This window comes from Quercus robur, chromosome 3 (genome assembly GCF_932294415.1).
Source record: "Quercus robur chromosome 3, dhQueRobu3.1, whole genome shotgun sequence".
Lineage (NCBI taxonomy): Eukaryota > Viridiplantae > Streptophyta > Magnoliopsida > Fagales > Fagaceae > Quercus > Quercus robur.
In genome coordinates this window covers 60,874,073-60,883,568 of record NC_065536.1, presented here as the reverse complement: position 1 = coordinate 60,883,568, position 9,496 = coordinate 60,874,073, and positions in this window count along the sequence as shown.

Here is a 9,496-nt window from a genome sequence, read left to right as displayed (position 1 = left end):
CAAGTCTTATCTTTGGCACATGAGGTTAGGACATGCCTCTGATAATAAGTTTCAGGCCTTACACAGTCATATACCTGATGTACAAAATTTTCATAGCAATAAAAATTGTGTTCTTTGTCCCATTGCAAAACAGAAGAGGCTTCCATTTCCCTTTTTTAATCATGTTTCAAATGCTGCTTTTGATTTGATCCATTGTGATGTTTGGGGACCATTTGCCAAGCTCACTCATGATGGATTCAAATTCTTTCTTACCATTGTGGATGATGCCACAAGATCCACTTGGATTTATCTTATGAAATCAAAAGCTGAAACTAGACCTTTGCTGATTTCTTTCTATAACATAATCAATACACAATTTCATGCAAATATTAAGACCATTAGAACTGATAATGCCCCTGAATTTTTCTTAAAAGACTTTTATGCAAGCAAAGGCATCATTCACCAACATTCATGTGTTGCCACTCCACAACAAAATTCAGTTGTGGAAAGGAAACACCAGCACATTTTAGGCATTGCAAGGGCATTAAAATTTCAATCTAATGTTCCTATTTGCTATTGGGGTGACTGTGTATTGACTGCTGTACATATAATCAATAGATTACCTTCCAAAATTCTGAACCAGAAAACTCCCTTTGAAAAACTCTATGGAAAGCCTCCTTCTTTTATTCATCTAAAGGTATTTGGCTGTCTTTGCTTTGCCTCCACCTTATCCCATAACAGATCAAAATTTGATCCTAGATCATTCCCTTGTGTCTTTCTTGGTTACCCGTTTGGAGTTAAGGGTTACAAATTACTTAATCTGACTACCAAAAGAATTTTCATATCCAGGGATGTTCATTTTCTTGAGACTGTATTTCCTTTCATTTCACAGCCTCATTCTCTTTCTCCAAACACAAATATCCCTTTATCTCACCTTTTTCCTTCAGTGGCTGAACCACCTGCCTCTTTCTTTGATTTTGAAACCTCTGGCACTTCTTCTTATGTCCCTCAGGTTCCTCTCACTGATACTCTTTCCAATCATGATGTTCCTTTAGCTACTCTCCCTACTGATATCTCAGTTTCAGCTCCTGCAGACTCACTTGTTCACAATTCTGCAGACTTACCTGTTGAAGATTTTGCAGAATTCCTTGTTACAAATTCTGCAGATCCTTCACCTTCTCAACCTATCCAACCTATCATTCCTTCAACTCTTCCATCTTCTATTCCCTTAAGAAAGTCATCCAGACTCTCTAAACCACCTGCATACTTAACAGATTTTAAATGCAGCACAGTTGTTACTGCTAATCCACCTTCCCTTTCTGCCAACAAGTCAGGTATCCTCTTTCCCTTGTCTCATTACCTTAATTCTTCCAAATTATCCTCCAATTATGCACATTTCTGCTCCCTCATCTCTGCCATACCTGAACCTACATCTTACCATGAGGCAATCAAAGATTCTAATTGGCAGGATGCTATGGCATCTGAAATTACTGCTTTGGAGGCCAATCAAACCTGGTCTATTACACCTTTACCTCTTCATAAAAGGGCCATTGGGTGCAAATGGGTCTATAGAGTCAAATACAATCCTGATGGCTCTTTGGACAGATACAAAGCCAGGCTTGTTGCCAAAGGATTCACTCAACAAGCTGGCTTAGACTTCACTGATACATTTTCACCTATTGCTAAACTCACTACTGTCAAAACTCTGCTTGCCATTTCTGCTGTGAGAGGCTGGCATTTGGTCCAACTTGATGTGAACAATGTTTTTCTTAATGGTGATCTCCATGAAGAAGTCTATATGCAGTTACCTCAGGGATTTCACAGCAAGGGGGAGAACCTAGTTTGCAAGCTTAACAAGTCTTTGTATGGTCTCAAGCAAGCATCAAGACAGTGGTACTCCAAGTTCTCTTCAACTATTCTAAAGTATGGTTTCAAGCAATCCAAATCAGATTACTCCTTGTTCACTAAGAAGTGCAATCAGACTTTCATAGCATTGCTTGTTTATGTTGATGACATTCTAATTGCAAGTAATGATGTTCAAGCAGTTGAAGATCTTAAAACTTCTTTGAATCAGGAATTCAAGTTGAAAGACCTTGGTAATTTGAAATATTTTCTTGGTCTTGAGGTTGCTAGATCAGAGAAAGGAATTTCATTATGTCAAAGGAAGTATGCATTAGGGGTTCTTAAAGATGCTGGAATGACAGGTTGCAAACCCAGCAAAGTGCCAATGGAACAAAACTTAAAACTAAGCAAATTTCAAGGAGAATTGTTGACTGATCCGGGTGTTTATAGGAGATTAGTTGGAAGGCTGCTTTACCTAACCATAACAAGACCAGATATTACCTATTCAGTTCATAAACTAAGCCAATTCATGGCTAAGCCTAGAAAGCCACATCTTGATGCAGCTTACAAGGTGTTGCAATACATTAAAGGATGCCCTGGCCAAGGCATTCTCCTATCATCAAAATCAGATTTGCATTTGAAGGCTTACACGGATGCAGATTGGGCCTCTTGTGTAGATACCAGAAGATCTACTACTGGATTTTGTGTGTTTTTAGGAGACTCATTGATTTCATGGAAGTCTAAGAAACAATCCATAGTTTCTAGATCCTCAGCTGAGGCTGAGTATAGGGCAATGGCCTTAAGTGTTTGTGAAATGACTTGGCTGTTGGCTCTATTAAAGGATTTTGAAGTTGATCATCCACAACCGGGCATGCTTTTCTGTGATAACCAGGCAGCAATCTATATTGGTGAGAACCCTGTCTTCCATGAACGTACAAAACACATAGAAGTAGACTGCCATTTGGTTAGAGACAAGGTACAAGAAAAGGTGATTCGTTTATTTTTCACTCCTACACATACACAGCTAGCAGATCTGTTTACCAAGGCATTATGCAGTCAGCAGCTGAAGTTCTTAATTTCCAAGATGAATGTATTAAACATACATAGTTCTAAGTCTCATCTTGAGGGGGAGTATCAGACAATTAAGAAGAAAGGATCAGAGAATAAGAAGAATGAGAAGAAGAGTAAAACGACACCACAAATAAGCTAAGCTGCAAGTCTACTTAGAAGAGCAGTTAAACGGCATGTAGTCTTAGTTGTTTATTTAACTCAGATTATATCACACGTGTGCTGTAACAAACTCCTGCACGTGTTTGTAACTAACTCTCTTAGCTCCCTTACTTTTCTGTTATTCTTCTGTTATTCCGTTGCACTCTGTTTTGGGTATTTAGATTCAGAGATGTATATAAGCTTGATAAGTGTACAGATTCATTCAATACAAGAATTAGAGAAAGTTTCTTATCTTTTCTTTCAATTTCTCTCTCTTTTCTTCCTGTGTGTTCACAGATCTTTTCTTCCTTCATTTCTATTTTGTTACAAATGGCCCCCCCAAAAATAAATTCTTGGTTTTGCCACTGCCCGCAAGTACAAATTTCAATAATTTAAAAAAAAAAAATTGGGTCTCACGGTACTATTTATACATTTAAAAATTATTTTGTTACGGTGTTTTCAGTTTTCAGCAATAAAGAGGAGTTATTATCATGGACCATTATCATTGCAAAAGATATTTGATTTAAAGCTAAAGACTTCAAATTCCAAACTTCACCAAAGTTTTAAGGAAGCAATAGCTGCAATACATGTGTAATCATGTTGTAGAATCTATTATACAAAAGTTTAAAAAGTAGTCGTGGAAGTTCATGCCAGAGGAATTGGATTCTATTGGGTCATCGTGTTAGAACGATCAAGAAGATCATAATTCACAACAAAACGTTTTCCAAAGCTTAAAAAAATAATAATAAAATAAAATAAAATAAAATTAGTCAAAAGTGCACAGACCCAGAAAAAGAAAAAAGTTAAGCCAACCAAACGCGGATTTAGGCTTGAAAGTTGGAAGTTGGAACATGTAAATATATATATGAAAGGTAAAGGCATCTGCCGCCAGGGCCTAACTTGTCACCCCCACATGCGTAGATCTTTTGAGGATTTGGTCTTTTTCTTCACAATTCCATTATATTACCAACAAAATTTATGTATAATTGTGTTTTTGATACCGTAAAATTCAAACATCAAACGTCCATTTTATGATATTAGCTCTCACATACTAGTTGGGTTTTAGTGTAAATGGAATTTAATTCTAGATTTCTAAATCTCTTAATTGACAACAAAAAATTTAACCAGTTGATTTAGCTGAAACTCGCTTCATATAGTTTCTTAGTTCTTGTAACTTAAATTCTTCAATTGAATTTAATCATGTAGTAGTTCTATTGACCAATAAATTCTGTAGTTGAATTTAAATGTTTCTAAGAAAAAATAAATATTTTTTAATTAAATTTAATTAAAGAATTTAATGTATGATATCTTAACTACTTAAGTTTTGTCTTTACATTACCGTCACTTTGATTTTTTAATTTCACAAGCAACTTCCAAAGTCCATACTTGACTAGATCAAAAGAACTTAGTTGCTTTATTACATGGTAGAGAAGATACGGTAATTAATTATTACTAATTAATCAACCATCCTATAGCTTTGGCATTATATAGAGATTTCTAAGCTTGATTATATAGTTGGGACAAAGGTTTAAGTAGTATGACAAATTCAAGGTATGTTTGGATACCGCTTATTGCTGAAAATTGAAAACTAAAAACTGAAAACACTATAACAAAATAATTTTTAAATGTATGAATAGTGCCGTGGGACCCAGTTTTAAAGAAAAATTTGTTGAAATCCGTACTTGCAGGTCCCTTGAACAGTGCACGGGACCCACACAAAAAAAGCCAAACACAAAAAACTTTCATTTTCAGTACAATCCAAACGCAGGCTCAACTATATTCCTTATCAGATTAAAAGTTCTTATGATCTTATCTAAGCTCTTTGGAATTCACTATACAAGAATCAATATAATTTTCTGTCCATACATTTTTTGTTCTTTTTTCTTTTTTAAATATTTTCTGTTGAAACACGGTTTTCTTTTCTATTTGTTTTTATTAATATAAGTCAATCCACTAGAAGATGACATTAATTAAAGTCCATCATTTTTGAGTCCATGTGACCTTTGGAACCAGCCGCCTCAGTTAATAACTTGATATATGTGTTGTTTTTTTGCAATGGAAAACGATTCGCATCCCAATTTGTAAGGAATAAACTTCATCAAGTTTTATCTTCAAAGATTCCTAGCTATAAGCAAGATTTGCTGAGATCACAATTTTTTGCTAGACTTTATTTAGAACAATATCAGTAATATAACACATGAGGTACAAACTCCAACTCTTTAATTTTTTTTTGGATTAAATAATAAAAGGGCGTCTCCAGTGTGAACTCATCGACACACGTCACGTGACAGCAATAAATAATACTATATGTATCCCTGGAGTCTTTCTTGGTTTCAGCTCCAACTATTCTTTCAAGAACATCATTGCCATCATACATTAAATATTGTCTGTCGTGATCTCAACTCTCAATTGCAATTGCAATAGTCTCCCCCTCCTTTCTTTCACGTTTTTCCCAGAGACTTCTTAGTTCTCACACAAAGCATATTTGGAAATGCTTTTACACTGGTTTTTCTTTTAATGGAGATTAATGTACATATTAATTTCTTTTTTTTTTTTTTAAGAAATTTTTTTTTTTTTTACTTATGTATAATTATTGTCCCACGGATCACGCCCCATGGTACATTGCCATTTGGGCTTTTTGGTAAGCCCATAGGTACTACCAACTACCAACGCATAGTAAGGCGTGTCACTACTCACTACTCAACCCTACTTCTATGATTTCTGCATATTAGGAAGTATGAGTCAATCCTAATACTCAAACCCACAACATCTTTGCACTTAGTTCAAAGTGATGTGTCTCTTCAAGGGCTTCCTACCTATGTACCACACTCGCTGGTGATTAATTAATTTCCTTTTAATTTAACTTGTTAGAACAATGTTCGCATTTTTCTAAATGAATTAAACTTTTGAGATAAATGATAAATTATCATAATATTAGAGCTAGGGATCCTAACTTATCTTAGCTAAATGTGATGTCAAATTATTCTCTCAAAAGTATTTTTATTTTTTAGTTCCTTACTGTCGCATTAAATGTTATTAGTTTCAATTGCTTTCGAAAGAACCCGCCTCATTCTTCTTTCATCATTTTTTTTTCCAAAGAATTTTCAACGAGCACGTTGATGTCAAGGAAAAACATGAATTATTAAGCAACAAAATTATTTTCCTTTTTATTCTTTTTGTAAGAATTTAATGTGTCATTTGACTAATTTCAAATAAAGTCAATTAAAAAAATAATTAACATAAATATTAAAATTCAGTAAAAGTTCATAATAATATGACATCAAAATCTATATTTTTGATAATCACATCAAAATCTATATAAAACTAAAAACATTTGATTTTTGGTTGGCCTAATAATATTGTGTCTTACAATTTTACATACCTATATTATAATATGTTTTTTTGATAAAATTTAAATTCTATTATATATTTAAATCCTTTTAATTGTTGAATTTCATAAAAGGATCCTTTTAATTCTATATCAATATTATAATATGTTTTTTTAATGAAATTTAAATTATGTTCTATATTAAAATCGTTGAATATCTTCTTCTTTTTTGAGTGGAAGTTGAATATCATATTTAGAAAAAAAAGAAAGAAAGTCATATTATGTTAAATCTTCCCATGTATTGCACATGTTACTAACTAGTTTACATATAAAACAAAACCCTTTAATATGAAAAGGAAAATCATCCAAACAAGCCTATACGTTAACTGACTCACTCTTGTACACCAAACCGATTAGAATTTAGACGAATGTCAAATAAATGTCATATATCCATATTTCAACGAATTTAATACACAAGAGCACTGGACCCAACTTTTATCCAAAAAATTAATGGAGTTACAATTGTTCTTTACTAATTAAAACAAGAGGCAAAAAAACATCAATAACATGATCATTGGCTCAAAAATAACTATTATTTCAACCAATAGATCGTGTGTGTTAAAAACCACGAATCTGAGAAGGGGTCTAATAGATCGAACCATTTAAAACAAATTTCTTGTCACCATGAACAAAATACTAAAAATCCATCTTGAAACAATCATCTTATCTTAGCTTAAAGTGATCGATTATTAAAGAAAATGCTAACTTTTTTTCACTAATTCAATCTCTCTCTCAACTTCATTGTTACGTAAAGAAACAATTTTTTTTTTTTTTTTATAATATAAATTCATTAGATTAAGTTGCATTTTAAAAAATAATAATAATTTGATCAATGAAAAATTCAAACCATTATATTCTCCGATAAATTAGAGTAGAAAATACAATTGATCCATAAGGCTTTTGACAATAAAGATCTAGTTACAATTATAATACATGTTCATTCCATCTAGATTTAAAAGCATTAATACATAAAATATCAAAATCCTGTTGTAAATTGGTCCTTCTCTGTAGCTAGAGCAGATCTTAAATTTTTGGAACAAGGCTAATGGGCTTAGCTTTTACATGAGTTTCGTTAAAATTTTACTAAAATGCTAGTTTATAGAGCCTGATGCGAGGGCTCTTAAGCATGGCTTTGTGCAGCCTTGTCTATTACTACTCCTCCCATGGACGGAGGTATTATTGGACTTTAGGGGGCAGTGGCCCCCCCTAATTTTTTAAATAAAACATAATAATATATATTGATGGTTTTTAGACCCCTTAAAAACACAATTGGATTAACCTAGGTAATTAGTCAAGTTGTTACTTAGTCCAAATTCCAAATCTAGGTTATCACAATCAAACAATCATATCATGCAAAGCAGCGGAAAGATAAATAATACAATGATATGATCACCCAGGAAACCAAACCGGTAAAAACCAGGGGAGGATTTAACCTAGCTATCTTCAAGGTAAACCTGAATCCACTATGAAGAATCGAAGTTGTACAATAGAACTTAGACCGCTAACATCCTATTACTACCCACCAGTAGAAACTTACTGACACGACCACGTGCAAACTCCGAGACCACGAACTCCTTCTTTCTTGGATTCTCCAGCAAGTACAAGCACACCCGCTTGTGTTTCTTTAAGCTTCTATGGCAGCAACCGAATGATCATCAAGTTCTTGAATGAATTTCCTTCTTGATAATCCTAAGCTTGTGTAAAGGAAAACTCCTCACTGATCTCATAAGAGATTTACACAAACAGCAATATGAGCAACACTAAAACGTGGTTAGGGTTTGCCTTATATACCTAGGGCAAAAATACAAAACCCTAAATGTTTTAAATGAACTAGGACTGAGTTGGAATTCTGCAGAAAACGCATTCTGCCCGAATTTCGATTGATCAAGCCTAAGCTTCGATCAATCGAACCAGGCCGAAATGCTTTATTAAATCTGCATCAACTTGAATCCAACTTTACATAAATGAACCAACTTTGAGCAAGTCTAAACACGACTAAACATCTTGTTTTGATCATGGTTTGCTAACAATACATATTAGAGTTCTAAATATATAAGATCCTAAGTCTTTAAAACCTAACATATATATATATATATAGACACTAATTTTAGCAATTTTGTTCAATAAAATTACACTTTGCCCCCTTAACAATATCATTGATTCTTTTAAGAGTAATGTTACATTGACAAACTTTTTTTACAACAGTTTTACAAACTATTGGGTTAGCAAATTCTTACTAGTTTGCATCTAGGCCCATCACTTACATAATTTTTTTTACTTACTAATAACTACTCACTACATTAGTAGTTTATAAAACAAACAACCTAACAAAAATTACAAGTAGCAAATTTAAAAAACATTAAGCCCAATCAACCAATTTTACATAAAACAAACAACCTAACCCTTTAAAAAAATTTAAACAAAATAACTTTATCCTTACTCTGAATGTATTAAAGACACCAAAATTATTATAAAAAAACAAAACAAAAAACTTCAACGACGAATTAAAATAGCAAAGCCGAAGGCCAAAGCCGCCATGGTTAGAAGCAGAACTGCCCCCTTAACTCTAAATTCTGGCTCTGTCCTTGACTCCTCCTTCTTTCTCAGTATTTTAATTGATTGGGCTGATGAAACCACCTCCTCCTCCACATAGGAGGCACGGCCTAACAATTGGGAAGGCTTTCAATTTGATTCTTGCTTGTTAATAGTCATGTAGATACTAATTAGTCTTCTTTTTTTTCTCTATTTTTTCAAAAATTTCCTTCTTTTCAAACTCTGCATTTCAAATTCTTTTTATCTGTACATCCTATACAAGTTTTTTTTTTTCAATGTTCCAAAAAGCTTGACAGCAAATGGAAAGAATCAACCAATTTTTTGTTGGTTGTGATCATCAAATGAAAGAACTGAGCAGAGCCACTGATTTGCAAAGGAAAGTACTTGCGTAAGATGGTTCAATTCGCTTGGTTAAGGCAAATTTAACTAACAAGATCAAAATGAATTTTGTATTGGTAAGAAATATTGTATGATCTGACTTAAATTAAAATGCAGGAGTAGGTTACAAAATATGCATTTATAAGG